This window comes from Excalfactoria chinensis, chromosome 1, assembly GCF_039878825.1.
Source record: "Excalfactoria chinensis isolate bCotChi1 chromosome 1, bCotChi1.hap2, whole genome shotgun sequence".
Classification (NCBI taxonomy): Eukaryota; Metazoa; Chordata; class Aves; order Galliformes; family Phasianidae; genus Excalfactoria; species Excalfactoria chinensis.
Window position 1 is genome coordinate 163,689,192 of NC_092825.1, and position 17,342 is coordinate 163,706,533.

The 17,342-nt window shown below is 42.1% G+C and overlaps 1 protein-coding gene across 2 annotated transcripts in view; it reads right to left on the bottom strand.

Moving 5' to 3' along the window:
* FRY (FRY microtubule binding protein) overlaps positions 1-16,967 on the bottom strand; it is a 235,717-nt gene extending 218,750 nt beyond the window's left edge. The window contains exon 1 of one of the 2 annotated variants that reach the window (XM_072361601.1): positions 16,851-16,967. The gene's annotated coding sequence lies outside the window, so the exon portion shown is untranslated. The remainder of the gene's footprint in view (positions 1-16,850) is intronic. The other variant, XM_072361602.1, reaches the window with a different exon arrangement.
* Positions 16,968-17,342: the final 375 nt, after the last annotated feature.

A 17,342-nucleotide genomic window follows, 5' to 3' on the forward strand; every position in this document is an offset into this window, starting at 1 on the left:
GCCCTCATTTGTGGAGTCACACTGGGATCTGTCATCTTCTCCCCTGCCTCAGTATAAAGAAGTGTAGAAATAAAATATAGTATTAAACAAAACAAAAATAGAATAGGGAAAATTGTGATGCAAATTCAATTAGGAGCTTGATCATATTTTCAAAGCCTCACTGCTGTCGAGAAGTATGTTTAAGATGACAACAGAAGAAAGCACAACTGACTAAATCTATCTCTTCCAAGTACAAAAATGGTATTGAAAGGTCAACATCAAGGCCCTGAGCATCTCCTCTTCCTCCTTGCCCAGGCATTAGATAGCTGTGCAATGCAGAGAGCTGTGAGAAAAGCTGCTGCAAAAGATTTATGAAAAACCATCTTGAGGGTTTCCCTCTTTTCCTTGGGAGCTATGCTGAGCCCTTGGGCCCTGTCTGAGGATGCATGTGGCCTAGCCATGCCTACTGACTTCATCTTGGGTCTTTTTCATGACTAGTCAGACCTGCATGGCAAACTGGACACCAAGCTGGACGTAACTCAGCAATATGCTAAGAAGGCTCATAGTATTCTTGGCTGTGTTAGCCAAAGTGAGGCTAGCAAGTCAAGGGAGATGGATCCTTCCCCTCTACTCAGTAAGTCTGCACTTGGAGTGTTGAGGCCTGTTCTAGGCCCCCCAGTACATGAGAAACCTGGACAGACTGGAGTCCAACATGTCTTCTTACTGGGGTGATGTGCGATTATGCTCACTGTTGTCATCACCAGCTGCTGGCTCACTTTCACTTGGAACTTACAACTACATCCTGCTGATCCCTGACAATCAGGCTCAAACACAGAAAGTACTGTATCTTAAGCTCTCAGTAAGTGCTGATGTTAATGTCTGGCCTAAAAACAAAGCCGCAGCTTCAAATACCACCAAATAAATAAATATTAAAATACTTTAAAAAAATACTTTTTCCCCATCCATCAATGGCAAGGTCATCACATCTCCATATCAGATTGAGTCAGCCCCAGTAATCCATACACTCACAATGTTCTCAGTTAACCACAATACTCCATCCACATATACCAAAGTATTGGCACTTCCCTCAGCACACAGAAGCTGCCTGGCCGGCAAAGGAGAACACCAGGACTGTACTCACAACTCCCTTCAGCTGAACGCACTGCAGCTGCAGGTGCTTCAGGTACTTTTGCTCCTGCTTGAACACAAAGCTTCAGTGATCTCCTCAGAGCAGAACTGTGTGATCCTGACCTCCTCCCAGACCTTACTTTCCTGATTCAGCTTCTCCATAAATATGCTAGAAAGCTCCTGCGATCATTCGGTGTACGTGCCAGTTCTGACCACATTACAATTTGCACCACGCAATTTGCACCATGCAGGAATGTAGATTACAGCCCCGGTAATGAAGTGGTTCATGGGCCTCTTCTTCCTGAAGCCAGTATAATTTATAATTATTTCAACAAAGTCAAACAGAACAGTCCTTGGCCATTGCTGCAGGACTTTGAGGAGTTTGTCCTGCAACCAGCCAAGCTCAGCCAGCAAACAGACCATAGAGAGGCTTCACACATGAAAAGCTTCACACTGGGGAGAAAGAACTTCACTTGGTCATGATATACTAAGGCGAAAAGACCTCCCATGACACTTTTGCATATAACACAGATGTATGTTTATTGATAGAACTACTAAATGGGCTGTTACTCTCCCATTAGCACTTCTGCACGTGCTGTCCTTTTAGCATGAATGCTCTGTGCAGCCCTTTCATCCACAGCTGCTCTCAGCATTTGGTACCAGTTGTAAGGTGGATTCTGCATAGAGCCAAAAGTTTTCTTCCTCAAAAATCTATTGCTTTCCTAAACACAAGACATGAACAACACTTGTAAAATGGTACTGCTAAAATACATAATCCAATAATTGAATTCTATAGCATAAAATGAAAATATAATGGTTTCAGAATTCCACATCAGCTTTGACCCAAAAGGAGAACAGTGTTAGCTCACCTGTACAAGTTATACTTTACCATTCTAAAGTAACTGACAGTACTAACAAATTTCTGCTGGCAGTACTGAAAACTAAGAGCGTGTTGAAAATGAGACCATGTTATAATACTCAGTTTGAAAATACTTCCCTAGAAAGTAAAATATTTGCTCAAAATAACAGTAAATAAAGCAACAGCCACTTGCAAGTCTTTCCTTGACCAAACTTGGACATTTGATGTTATGCAAAAAAGGCTATTTGTTACCTGTTTGTTACCCACTAGCCTCAACAAGCTTTTTAAATGGTCAAAGTCTTATGAGGAACATTATACAAGACCACACCAGAAAAGACTTTTTTCCCATTTAACATTTTTCCATCTGACCATCAGGCTTTCTGAATCATCTGCAGTACAGTGAAGATTTACTACTGGCATTCATTAGTTTCAATTGTAGAGCAATGTTCTGTGGCTTATATTTACAAGTTTGAGGTCAAGTAAAACAAGCTAAAGGGAGTTTATCTACACAATTTAACAAAACAAAGCATCATCAACCAACTGCCCACCTTTTTGTCCTCCCACATGAAAACACAGAGAAGAAAGGCCAGACAATAACTGGATGCAGTACCCCTGGATTCTAACCGCTGAGCTGAAATGGAAGTTAAATCAAAATAAGATAATTCTAACAATTAAAATGGCAGAACTAGCTATTTAAAAACAGGTATGACATTGCAAATTTTAAGATGTTTTTTACCTAAAAGATTACTTGTCATTATGGACTAGATCGGGCCCAACTTGCTGTCAAAGTCTAACACACTCAGGCTGAATGGGATCGCTCCTTCCAGTCGCACAGTCAAATTTAGAAAGTATTACGGTTCAGCAGCCTTTATCTTAACATTCCCTTTAATTACTCTTCTAGTCTTATTAGAGGCATCTAATACTGTAATATTTCTGACTTCCGTATTTTCTTCATAATATCCGAGGACTTCTTTCAGAAATGAATCGGATATTTTGGCTCAGGTATATGACAACAGTTTCACAGCCTCTACTATGCCAGCATGGGTTCTTTCTGTTGCCCACAAACGCACACCCAGTGCTGCTTCAGATGCTGCAGCTTGTCACAGTCCTTCAGCATCAGCTGAGGAAGACAGGGGTCTCCAAGCAGTGAAATCACAGGCACACTTCATATTGTCTTGTTACGTTCTTAAGTAACTTTTCTGTCATTAACATCTGTTCACCTCAAAATACTAAAGCAATTTGGACACACTCCTGGACGCTCTTGGATGTTTTTTAAGTATCTAAACTGGCAAATAAACAGGCAGAGAGGGAATAGAAAGAAATTTGAGCAATAGGTCTCAGATCATTGGGCTGTATTCTGTGTAAAAATTATGCGGGCTCCCTACAGAATTACATTATACAATACAATGCACACTAATTCATCATCAAAATGCCTGTGATTAATAACTAACATCTGGGTATAACTGACACTCCCACAAATTAAAGAATATAAGTCATTATTTACACAGATATCAGAAGCTTCTTTTTAGTTCTGAAATGGAAATCATTATACAGCAATATTAGTCAACAGGTCTCCAAACCTACCTTTAACTTCCTTGAATTTATGTTCACTTACGAGAATTCAAGAATGATGAATGAGCTGCCACAGCTCTTACCTTATATGAGAGCTGTGTAGGCTCACCTGGTCAGCTTGTTGAAGGCAGGAATGCCAAAAACGTGAAGTCACTCACATTAGGGCAGAAGGTGGAGACAGAAGTAGGTCTCTGTCACTAACACTCAGCTCTTCAAATTCTTCTAGATTCATGTACAACCTTCTATATTGGTGAAGTTCATTAACTACATCAAATACAATAAGCTGAATATGAGATTGTGAAATAAATTAGCTCCAAAGGCTGCTTATTAATTACGCATGCAGATGTTAACGTGTACTGTTCTAGCGTGACCATACACTAACAGTTTGGACTCAGAGGCTCTTCTTGCAGTAGCACGTGGCAGGTCATGAATGATTTTGCAATAAAATGTTAAGCCATCAGAACTGCTGCTAGTAAAGCAAGTGCATCTGTGTGAAGGAGCACCCGAGTATGCTCACTGTACAACCCTTTGTAAAAACTGTAATCAAACAAAAGAAAAGAATTGCATTCTTTGAGCTACACACAAAATGCCAATAATGATGATCCAAACAATGAGCCAAGTATCTGGGCTGTAGGAAAGATGGGGACAGCGGGGCCCCTTGGGATAGGACAAAGGGAAATGGTTTCAAAGTAGAAGAGAGGAGATTTAAACCAGATATAAGAGAAGTTTCTTACAGTAAGCATGGCGAGGAACTGGCACAGACTGCCCAGAAACATGGTGGGTGCCCCATCCCTGGGCACTTGAGGTCAGGCTGGATGTGGCTCTGAGAAACCTGATAGAGTGTAAATGTCCCAGTTCAATGCAGAACTAGACGCCCTTTAAAGATCCCTTCCAACTCAATTCTATGATGTTAGTGTGTAATAGAGAAAAAAAAATGTAATTTAACAGCAGACTCCAATACACCAGAATACCATACTGCATGAGAAACTTCATGTCCCTACTCTTCTGACCCAAGAGCAGCCTACTCTGGGACATGCTCCTGCTTCCATCACAAGCGAGCATCAAGATGGGAAGGCTGCAAGCAGTAATAGTCTCAGGTGATGACACACTGGGACACCTTTCACCTCCACCCTGCCATGTCGGTGGTGGCAATCATCACAATCTGATGATTACCAGAAGCTCATACTTCAGCAGATGGCACAGGAATCAGTAAAATGTGACCAAATAGCACCATTAACCTTTTCTAACCCTGAATAATGCAAAATGATTAAGCTACAAATTAAAACTGGCTCTCTCAAAGTACTTCTACAAAGCTTACTTATGAATTCTTTAAAGGGGCATATTACAGGAAAGGAAACACACCTCCTCAGCCGATCTTACGGTTTCAGATACAACATCTGTGTCTGCCACCAAGTAGCAAAAATATTTGTGTGGTGTCATGTACAGAGTCACAGCAGGAAGAAGTGCTAAAAGGGGATGGTGGTGCCCATTCAGAGACTGGAAATCTCTAGTACGTCCCAGAGTGAAACTGCTGTTTTGCTCCAGCACTGAGAGCTGCTGCACATACTGCAGCATGGTGTGTGGAATGATGCAAGCAGGGCACTACACTCCGTTCAGTCATTATTTCCCATGGGCACCTGGCAGAGGTATCCAAGATGTTCACCCCTCTCTTTAAACAGTGTCTGTCAGTATGGGATCTCATAGCAAGAACACTTTGCCACTCAGCCCTCAAAAATGTATCTCTATGCTTCATTAACCACAGGGTTCCCACTGGCAGGGACATGGGAGCCATCAGAACAGCTCATATTTGTGCTTCATCTAATGCAGCGTGCTGGCTACTCATTAGCCTGCAGCAGATGGTTTGACAGAAGGTGCAAGAAATTCGATGGTGGACATTTCTGATTGGAAACATGTGGTTTCAGTTGCTCCATCTCATTTGCTTATATTCTGAACCACAGCAATTTACAGACTTCAAAAAATAATGTATATGTTACTTACACACATTACACTTAAGCACCTAAACATTTGTTGTAGAAATACCAGCATCTCCTTGTCACTCAGACATTTCTGTCAGTTAATCCCAAACTAATTACACACCATGAAAAAAGAGCTTCTTACATATTTGAGCTTTTTTGACCTCATTACACACTTCACTCATCCATTAGAATGGGCAGACAGGAGGAACAATAAAGGCCAGCTTCTGCATTTAGTTTGAAGTGGAAGTTTGAAACCGCCTGTCTTCTCAGTCTTTCTTTCTATGGAAGGCAGTCCAAAACCTATTGATCATTGTTGTCACACGCCGACTTCTATTTCTGTTCTCTTTCTGGACAACAAATGGCTGCACATAAGCACACATATTCCCATCTTTGCTGACAATTAATTCATATGGTTAGATCAGGAAAAAAAAACAACAAATACTTGGGGGCCTGCATCATCTATTAAGCCAGCAACACAGGGGAATGTTTACTGTGAATTCTCAACAATGTGCATTTTCTTTCATTCCCCCCATTGAAGTACCTCCTAATGCATGTCAGCACTGCACCTCACACAATGAGAACTTCTATGGAACCTTTCATGATTTTCAGTAAGCAAAACACAACCTGCAAGCATATCTTTTCTTTTTCAAATGATGCTCACTTTTTATCCAGCACAGTATCACTGTCTCCATACCACTATCTATTAATAGCTAACAGTATAATCACCGCCTCTGATCTTTTCTCAAGCACAGTTTTTATGATGTAGTAAAATGTTATCTACCATTTTAAGCTACTACAATTGCTGCTCTAAGAATTCCACAGTCTTAAAAATTGCACAGAAAAACTGGCATATACTTGAATACAGCTTATATGGCACATTAAGGATCTATCTGCTCATCTCCTAAGGGAAAAAGAAATACCAACCTGTACAATTTATTTAAATCTTTGAAAAGAATCGAAAACCAGCTCGGCCATTTCTTTCTTTCTTCCTTTCTGTTGCCTTCTAATAGTAGCAGAAATTAAAAGCAGAGTCATAATTTTATGGACTGCTTCAGACTTCATTTGAACACTGCTGTTTCTCAGCTGGATGCAGTGACCTAAGCGCAGGTGGGTACTTCCAGCCCTCACAAGTTGTTCCAGAGTCCTGCAGGCAGCACATAGATCCTCCCAAGGGATGGGGAACGTAATCAGGCTGTTCCAAGAACAGAGTCTCATTTGTGACTTGTAGGAACATAGATACTCCTACTATATACCTCCAAACACGTTATTAGCATGTGAATTGCTAAGTCACTATTATAAGGGAGAAAAGACTCTAAAGCAATGCTTTCAAGGGAAAATAAAGAACACAGCAATAGCGAAAACAAAAAACCAACCGCACAAAAACAAACAAAAAAATGACTTCGAAGACAATGAAAAGAAAGCAAAAAAGCAACTTTCCATTCCCACAGTATGTCTCCCTCCACTGATTAACGTGTCAGTAGGAACTAAAGGAATCTCAACCTTTGCTATTTTTCTAACTTTCTTACACAATTATTTCTCTTTAAATACGCTTATAAATTTAAATCGTCAATTCACTCAAACAAACAAACAAAAAACCACAAAACAGCAGTGGGAGTTGGCGACAACTAATGATGTCACCATATTGAACACACACATTTACACCAAATGTTCCGCACTGTCCTATCAGAGATAAGACAGGACAAGATGAACACTCTGAACTGTTCATTTTGGCCTGTCATTAGCATACACTGCACCAGCATTTACAGCTGAAACCTAATGTAGACTCCAGATGAGCAGTCCTGTTGTTTCCCCACCTTGATTTTATGTGAAAGCACGGAGAGAGAGAAATCCCCAAACCACAGCCTTCAGTCTCTGAAGTTGTGCTTTTATTAAAGAACAGGAATCCTTAGTAATACAACATCACACAAGAAGAATCCGAGCTGGTTTGTTGCTATTGATTCCATTTAAAAAGCTCAGAATCAAATCTAACCTGTAACCATGAGGTCCACAGAATCACAGAATTGTAGAGGTTGGAAGGGACCTCTAGAGATCATCGAGTCCAACCCCCCTGCCAAAGCAGGCTCCCTACACCACGTCGCACAGGTAGGTGTCCAGGTGGGTCTTGAATATCTCCAGAGAAGGAGACTCCACCACCTCCCTGGGCAGCCTGTTCCAGTGCTCCGTCACCCTCACTGTAAAGAAGTTCTTGCACACATTCGTGCGGAACTTCCTATGCTGAAGTTTCAGCCCATTGCCCCTAGTCCTGTCCCCACGCACTACTGAAAACAGACCAGCCTCGCCACTATGGCTCCCACTCTTCAGGTATTTATAAACCTGGATCAAGTCCCCTCTCAGCCTTCTTTTCTCAAGGCTAAACAGACCCAGTTCCCTAAGTCTCTCCTCGTAGGGGAGATGCTCCAGGCCCTTCACCATCTTTGTGTCCCTCCGCTGGACTCTTTCCAAGAGATCCCTGTCTTTTTTGTACTGGGGAGCCCAGAACTGGACACAGTATTCCAGATGAGGCCTCACCAGGGCAGAGTAGAGGGGGAGGATCACCTCACCATGCAGGAACTCTTTTCCACAGGACCTTATTTTCAACCCAGCAAACTTCAGCAGTTACCTAAGAGAAAAATCTCTACGGTCTCCTCTATGGACTATCAAATTGATGATAACTGCTGCTTCTAAATAGCAGCAATAACAAATTTGTATTTGAATCTACGGCTATGGTTCCCTTAAGAAAGCACTGGTTTTGAGTTATGCCTGCACAGGCAAATACAAAGCAGAACAAGAAGCAAGAGCAAGCCCCAAACACAGCTGCCCATGGATCTGGTTTCATTCCCCAAGACAGACCTGCTGCACACCATGGCCTAGTTGATCCCTGTCCTACAAAGGTGTCTGCAGAGTGCTGCTCCCAGCAGGGGGCCAACTCACACTTTGTGGTCACCTCCCCTGCTGCCGGCTCCTCTCTGCCCTCAGTAGTGACTAGCAGGTCCTCACCCTCCAAACATCCCATGTGACCCCAAGGACAGCAGTCAGGGCTAAATATACAGACAGCTGTCCTCTCTTCCTTTTTATAACAGCAGTGTTTGCCATCCAGTATACAAGATACTGGATGTATACAAGAAAATGGAAATAAATGATGCATTTCACCTTCTGAGATGATGTTAGCAAACACTTGAATAACTGAAGAGCAATTCTGAACTATTTTCATACTGAGGGACACGTACTTATGTTCTCATGAGACTTCTGTAAATGGCCATAGTCCATTTACTTGCCATACTTAGACTGAGGAAGCAGTGTCACTGCAGCATGACTTTCCTGAGTCTATGAGGTGACAGAAGGGCCTTCTTCAACTTTCCACCATTGTCCCATGGTTACAAACAGCAAATCAGCTACAGCTACCAAATCACACAATGAAAGGTAAGACTTTATTCCCAGAAGTCAGTTTGACATGAACTAGAAAAATGCATTCTTTAGAAGAACATATTACAATGAACAGATGCAGACCTGTACACTGTAACTTCATTCAGAATATTACTGATTTTCAAAAGCCTTTATCTGTCCCCATTTCTCACCTCGTTTAAATGCCAGTTTCCCCCTCTTCATCCTTTATTATCCTTTTTTATACCTCTTTTTCATCCAATTCTTACCACTACCACAACCAAATGCTTTCACATCAATCTATCAGTTTTCCCTAATTTATAAATGCTATTTATTTTTGCAATCTTTACCTTTCTCTTTTTATTTCTCTTCTGGATTTTACTTTCCCATCTCATTTCATGTACGTAGTGTACAACTGAACTGTTGAGGACATACAACACATCATTACTGACAGCACACTTGTGGGTGCCACAAGATTTAATTGTAGTTAATCACTATGGACAGAAAATAGTTTTCTATTACCCTTTCTGAAACTAAAAGAAATAGGGAATCACCCAATAAGAAATAAAAATCAACATCCTATTTGCATGGTATGGATTAATTTCAAGATTACTTCTGTAATAAGACTTCCAGGCAAAACTGATTAAATGACAGTGCAGCAGGCCTGAACTAAAATGACATTTCATACAAATCCTCCCTGCTTGAATGGAGTCAAACACTGTGCTGGGGTACGTGACTCCACATGTATTTTTAATAAACTGCAGGAGCTTAATATCTGCAGTGTTAAAGCTATTCGCTCCAACAGTTGCCCTAATCCCACATGCAAGACTGCACACCTTGGACAAACTGTTGCTTAGAATTTCAGGATAAGGGTATTAACCTACAAGATAGACACTCATCAAAACACCTTGCTTGAGCAAACTGTAGATATTATAGCTTTCAAATTAATAGTGAAAACTTACAACCTATGAAAAGAATCATGAATGAAATACCTGACCTGCATTTAAAAAAAATAAAAATAGGCCGGTGCTGCCAGTGATCCCCTGTTGGTAACAGGCATTCCAAGAAATATTATCTGTTTTCAGAATGTTTTGCACTTCTCGTGAACAAACAATTGTATTTTTTTGAGATTTATATCCTTATAGAGAGCATTAGAGCCCAAGTGTCCCACAGTAATTGAAACACAGAATTCAGGTCTGCTCTGCTAAAGCTAAGAAGCTTATGTGATCACGGGGACCGCAAACATGTCTCTCTCTTCCCCTCCCAATAGTTTTTAACTGCTTGGGAAGCATAACCTATTTTTGCTAGAACAGTGACCTCAGAGGCAGTTAACTTACTGTGTGCTCCATGGAAACAGCCTAGTCAAGAACTGCTACTGATGGGCAGCTCTGGTGCGTGCCACAGCTTAGACACGGGCTGGAGTGAAGGCTCACATCATGTTACACATTAACAAAGCTTGCACGGAGAGAAATTTTACCATGACTGTTATCATCAGATGAACCATAAGGTGAAAATTCCTAGGAAACAGAACTTTCTTAGCCCCAGATCTCATAGGATAACGTCTGATGTTAATTTTGACCACAGTTAATCAGGAGGAGGAAGAAACTGGCAAATAAAATATGAAAGATGCAGGTGTTACTACTTTTTATTCTAAATCTTCCAGTAAGGATTATGAGAACTTTTAATCATCAATATGACATCTCCTTCAGATTATACATTGCTGGGAAGATCTCAAATGAGATCTATGGACTAATCAGAACCAACCAATTTCAGAACAAACATACAGCTTTCCTTCTAACTCCTTTCAAATCTCATCACACTACGATAAAAAAATGGAGATAAGTGACGTGAAGTCTGTTAGAAGTACTTTAATATACACTGATATGTGTATTTTCCCACTTAATAATTGCCTACAACTGCATTAGCACAGTTAAAACAGTTGGTGGGTTACCTGTTGCCTGTTTTACCGCAGTGCTAACTGCAGGATCACTGTGGCATTTCCACACATGCTGAGGCTAAAGCCATGACCCTTGGGCAGTAGCAGGAAGACCAATACTCTCAATACCAAATAAAACCCAGCTATGTAGTTTTCCTACTGCTTGTCATGTATATGCATGATGACTACAGTAGAAGAAGCCCCGCAGAGGATAAACGTGTTCAACTAACAGACTAGTTGAGATAAAGATTCTTTTTTCAGAAATCTATTATGCAAGTAACGTGTAATTGAAAACCAATTACTAGCTAAATAAGTACAACTAATAATTCATTCAAAAGACAGCAGCATCGTATAATACTGTTGAATGTTTTGTTGAATGTTTTCACTCCCTCACATTTGTGGCACACAGAAAAGTTTTCATCTGACTAGAGAGGGATGCACTGGAGGGGATTCCTAGAAGTCTGTGTTCCATGTCACGGCCTGGTCAGGAAATCTGGCAACTTCTGCTCCAAGACAAACTCCACACTATGATACAAGAAATAAAATAAATCCCTGTCTTAACAATCACTTATTTCACAATGAAGACCGACACATGTATTTGATCTCCTTTCAAAGTACTCCAATTATCTGTGCTCTTACATAGCTGAAATGAAATAAAGCACTCTATGTTGAAATATGGGCCAATACTCTGTGGATCTGAGCAACAATATTCGTATTATCACATTATATATATATACTTTGTTCCAACTCTTTTAAAAAAGATGACAAAGAATTTGTAAGATATATTTTTTCCTGTATAAAGTTTCAAGAATTGAGTTTCAAGTACAGAAGTGAACACACACTACACTTTTGCCTTTAGCCTTTCAGGCATCTGCTTAAAACATCTACAGATGTTTCTTGGCTGACATGAATAAAACATAGAAAAAAAAAGTAAATAAGATCTACGATATTAGGAAAGAAAACTTCAGTTGTCAGGGGCAGGAATCCAAGTTTTAAATTTAGTTCTTGCTGCCCCTGGCTCTACAGTCACCAGAAATTCTCCTATCATTCCCACAGACAGGCACTGACACCTACAGCAGCCTCCTGCTATGGCTGCCTGCACAACTGCCATGGCTGCTGCAGAACAGAATGAGGAAACCTGTTGCAAATACCCAATGTTCCATGGAAAACAGCTTTTAATGACAAACTGGTAGAAATATTAGTGACCAATTGTGTAAGATGGTGGATTATCACATCGAGCAGCTTACTGATTTCTAGTCTGTAGGATGTGGACCCGCATGCAGGAACCACAGTTCTCCTTTCTGGGCCAGTTTGGTAGGCATACAAAGTCACAGACTTCTTTTCTGGAAAAAGGAAACACAAAACATGCAGCCCATCTCACACAGAAGTCAAAAGAACACTCATCTCAAACAGCACTCTGTGCAATCTCAATTGAAGATCAAAAATACATGCCCACAAATGGAGCACAGAGACCATCCGAAGCCTTTAGAAGGAACTGCAGAATTCCACTAGCAAACTGTAAGCCTTTCAGAACCCTACATAGGGCTGCATGCAAACACTGTAAAGTTCAAAAACGTCAGAAAAAGTATATACCAAAAAGAAATCCATGCTTAAACTCATGAGCATTTACTGAATAATACTGACTGGTAGCATTCCACCACACACTATTTTAACATGTTCACAAACACGTGGTCATAAAGTACACAACTCAGATTTTCCACCAACATCAGGAATTTAACATTATTCAGAAATGGACTGTACATTTTAGAGGTAAGTACCAAGATGATACCAGTACTGGAACTGACCATCATTCAGAAACAAATTGTACAACAAAAATGCTTTGGGTTTTTTGTTTTCCTTTGCATTTAAGTCAACATTTTGTTCTTTCTGAGCAATGATTTCTTACCTCTTAAGAGACTCTGATAAGTCTTAGGTTAGCAGGCCATTTTAGATGTGTTTATTGATGCTGTATGTATATACAATACTTGAACACTTACTGGGACAGCTGTTGGAACACCAACTTCATAAGCTATCCACATCCAAAGTAAAAGACCTAATTAGAAAGCATGAGCAAGCTCTCTACTTAATAATAATAAAAATAAAACATCAGCCATCCATTCTACAGGAGAAGCTGAGAATATCCAGCAAACTGATGATAATCAGAATCTCTGAGAAGCAGCTTCTGTTCCAGACCTTGCTCTGACACAGGCAAGTTACCTGAAGCCTGCCAATTTCACACCCCATTCGCTGTTAGAAGCATTGCAGCCCCAAGTGTAAGGATGCAGGCAGAAGCATCTTGTTTTCCCCAAATGTTACATAAGCACAAATCATTCAATTTAGTGGAAAAGCATTCTGTGGATTTGGTCTGAGTGCGGCATCAAAAACAAGTAAGGAAGTAGTTAACTGGCAGAAACTTGCTACCCCTTGAAGTAGCCACAAATACAGATTGGTCATTTACATCAGCAACAAGTATGTTCGAGATGATCATAATCTTAAGTAAGATCTGACAAGGACATTAAATTTTGCTATGTGGGTTTTAAGATAACTCCAAAGTAAATACCATCAGGTTCACCTCGAATATGGGATGCAAATGATCTCATTTTTGTTCTTACAATTCCCACTGAAGCATCTGTTGTTAGTCATCATCACAGACCCCAGGTTTAATTTAGCACAGTCGTTCTTATATTCAGTCCTCCAGACTATAAAGCTGAAACACTATAAGCTGCATTGTGGAATTCTCTCCTGCAATAATAATTTTAAAATTAGAGAGCAACAGCCTTCTGCACACACAATGAGACACGGAACATTCATGAGTCCAACAAGTGTATTCCAGTTTTATATGCTTATCCAAATTCAGGCCACAATTTATTATACAAATCATTGCTACCCCTGCCTGCTTACGGACATGAGACAATCTCCAAGATTCTGATCAAACAATCCAAGATAAACTGACACAGCAATGATACTGATCGTTCTCAGATACTGTCAGTCAAGTAAAGCCTTGACAGGCTCCCTGAAGGCTTTATTTTACTACAATGGGATCATGTAAGGAGCTTGTTTCTTTTATCACAACGACCCATTAATAGGAGATCCACACAGACTGGAGAAAACAAACTAAGTAGTCCACTTTTGAAACATAAAACATGAATTTAAAAGCCCTAAAGCACTGGCGCTGGTAAATATTCAAATCTCAAATATATAAGCTAGAATCCAGTCAACCTACAGAAGACATTTATGCATGTCACGAATATCTAAGATGTGTACAAGCACTGCAGGGGTAGATTGAAAAGAAAAACAAATCAAGACATAATACTTCCACAGGTTTGATTTCTCTCTGAAGTGGAAGCTCACTAGCATTAATAGAAGCCAATGAGCCTGTCAGTTGTTACAGTCATCACAAAATGGCAGATGCTATCTGGAAAGGCCAGTTAAATTATTTATCAAACAATTTCAAATATCATCAAATTCAGTGCAGCCAGCCATTCAAACTGCTTTTAGCATCTGATATGGCTCTAATGGAGAAGCATGAGCTATCCAGAAACACTTGCTATTAAGCAGAATTATACTAATGTTTTGAAACGTTACCCAGACATGTCCAGAAGTGACACGCTATGAATCACATTACAAATACATTCTCCTGCTTTTGAAATATTACCAGCAACATCCAAGAATTTATGCAAATTAAGAAACAAGTACTTTTGGCAGTCATGTGTCACAATGGAGAGCACAGAGATTTTTGTTCTGCACAGCCTAAAAGCATTTTTTTGCCCCCACTAACCTAAAAAAAGATACGCACAGCATTTACCCCATTAACAGCATTATAAACATCAGCCAAGGCTTCTCCAGAGAATTAAACAATGCCTATATGGTAGAAAAGCAACTTCCTAATAATAATAGGTTGTACTCCATTGTTCAAAGCACATCCCTTCCCAAAGAAAACGTAAGTTAAGATTACAGTTGAAAGCCTTCCTTTCATTCAATTGAGTGGGCTCTAACCCCATTCCAGTATGATTTGTGGTACTGTTAATAGTAGAACAGCTCTAGGGAAAGCTGGAGCAAAGCATCTCAAATTCAGGTAAGCAAACACAACTGGACAAACACAGGTGGATTAAATTGACATGCTGATATGATTTTAAAAAGACAACAAGTAGTCTTCAATGATCTTAAGGTGTTCACTTTAAGAATGTTAAATTAATACACTAATCTGCTATTAACTGCAGTCAAATGAATAGGAAATGTTAAGCACGGATTTGGAAAGAATAAATACCCAATTTTTGAGTATGAGATCTAGCAATAATACTTGGTATGAGGTAATGAAACTATCAGCACGTTGGTCCAAAACATTACTGTTGTCTGCTAGCTCCCAGGACTACACAGCATATGGCTACGGACACCCACAGATGGATGCACACAAGGTGCCAGAGACAGAGCAAGAGGAAAGAAACAAGTTGCAACACAGGAAATTGCTACTAGATAAAGAAGAATTAATCACAAATGTGGTCAGATGCCAGTACCACCACAGCCAGTGGGGAGGGGGAATTTCCATCCCTAGAGATGCTCAAAACTCCCCAGGGCAATACCTGAACAACCTGATCCAGCTGGGTCCTGCTGGGAGTGAGGGGCTGGATAGATGACATCCAGAGGTATTTCCAACTTGTAACACTCTACAATTGTATGATTACAAGCTTTTTACTTCAAATTCCTTCCCCTACTAGACATACACTTTTCCATTTACACAGTAGGACATCTCCCATATAGTTACAGTGGCTTTAAAACAACAACAACAACAAAAAACAACTTCTCCTTTCTGAGAAATGACAATGAGATCATCAACAGAAATGGTATAAACAAACATGACTATTTGGCTTGATATAACTAATGGTTTTGTCACAAGGATCAGCTGAAATACGGTAGCTAAAACAAAACCGAAGGGTTCATGTACAAAATAATAAACAGCGCTGCCAGTTATCACTCCTACCCGCACCGCCAACACGCTGCAGATCTTCTAAACAGAAATGACAGTACAGAAGAAAACTACAGATCAAAACCTCTCAAGTAATCCAACAGAAAGTCACCAGGTGCCTACATGGGTCAGGTGTACGTGTACATAGGTAGGTATACAAGGTGGCTGAGACCTTGTGCCTCAGCCTGAAGACATGGCCGTGGTGGAGGGCACAGTGATGAGCACCTTTGCTCCCGTGCTTAAGGTGTGACCTTAAGATAAACTCTACCTACACATTCAAGAAGTAAAAGCATCAGTGCATACCTGTGGATATTAACTGCACCATACTTATAGACTCGTCCTACCCATTTATTTTTTTCCCCGAAATACATTTATATGCCTTAAAAGAAAGAAGGAAAGAAAAAAAAGGCAAACAGTCGAACACGTGGTGTTGCTATTTTTGTACGCAAATAGCTCAGCCCCTCAGAAAGACAGCACAGGACACCTGTACCAGCACCTCACCCAAAAGGGCACTACTTAATAACGAGTACGGGGGGGAAGGGAAAAACAACACCCCAAACCCACCCAGGCCTCCCGAATTGTATTATTTCCCACTTCTTCAATAAGCACGAGGCTATTTTTAAGCACACCGAGACGGGAGACACATCTAAAAACAAGTTTGCCGGAGCGGAGCACTGTCCCTCACACGCCGTCCCCGCTCCAGGCGGCTCCGCACGGGCCGAGGGGCGGCAGGTGGGGCGGCGGCTGAGAGGCTTTTGTCTCCGATCGGCCCGGGGAGACAATAAAGGAGGCGGCTGCTGCGGGGTGGGCGAGCCCGCAAAAGGCACGGGGAGCTGAGGGGAAGGCGGACCCTCGCTGCGCTGCCAGCAGCCCCCAGACTTTCTCCCGGGCCGCAACGAGATGGAGAGCCGTCGGGCAGTCTCGAAGTGGAGCCGGGGATCAACACCCCGCCGCCACCGCCCCTCCTCTACCGGCACGGCACGGCGCCGCCTCAGCCATCCGCCGCCCTCCCACACGCGGAGGGGACGCGCATCCGCCGCCCGCTCGTGCACTCACCTGCACACGGCGAACGCAACCCCGGCAACAGCACCTTCCTGCCTGCCTGCCTTCCCTCGCTCGCTCCTGTCAAAGTTGAGCCCGGCCTCCTCCTCCCAACCCCTCCTTCGAGGGCGGCAGCCGCAGCCCACAGTCAGCCCGGCCCTCCCTCAGCGCGCCTGGCGCCGCCCCGCTCCCACCTGGGCCCTGCCGCCGCCGGGCGGGGAAGGGGAAACCGAGGAGGCGGATGCGGGCGGCCCCACTCAGCACGGCCCCACTCAGCACGGCCCCACTCAGCACGGCCCCGCCCGGAGATCCCTGCGCGGGGCGGGGCGGGGCGGGCGGCTCTTCCTCGCTGGGCCGCGCCGGGAGAGGCGACAGGCAGAGCTGGGCTGGGAGTGCAGGGGCTGCGGCAGCGATGGCTTCGTTGTACCGTTCGTGGAGAGCTTCGCGGTGGGAGGCAACGGCAGCTCCGGGAGAGGGATGGCTGAGAGCCGCCCGCGCTGTGGGGCT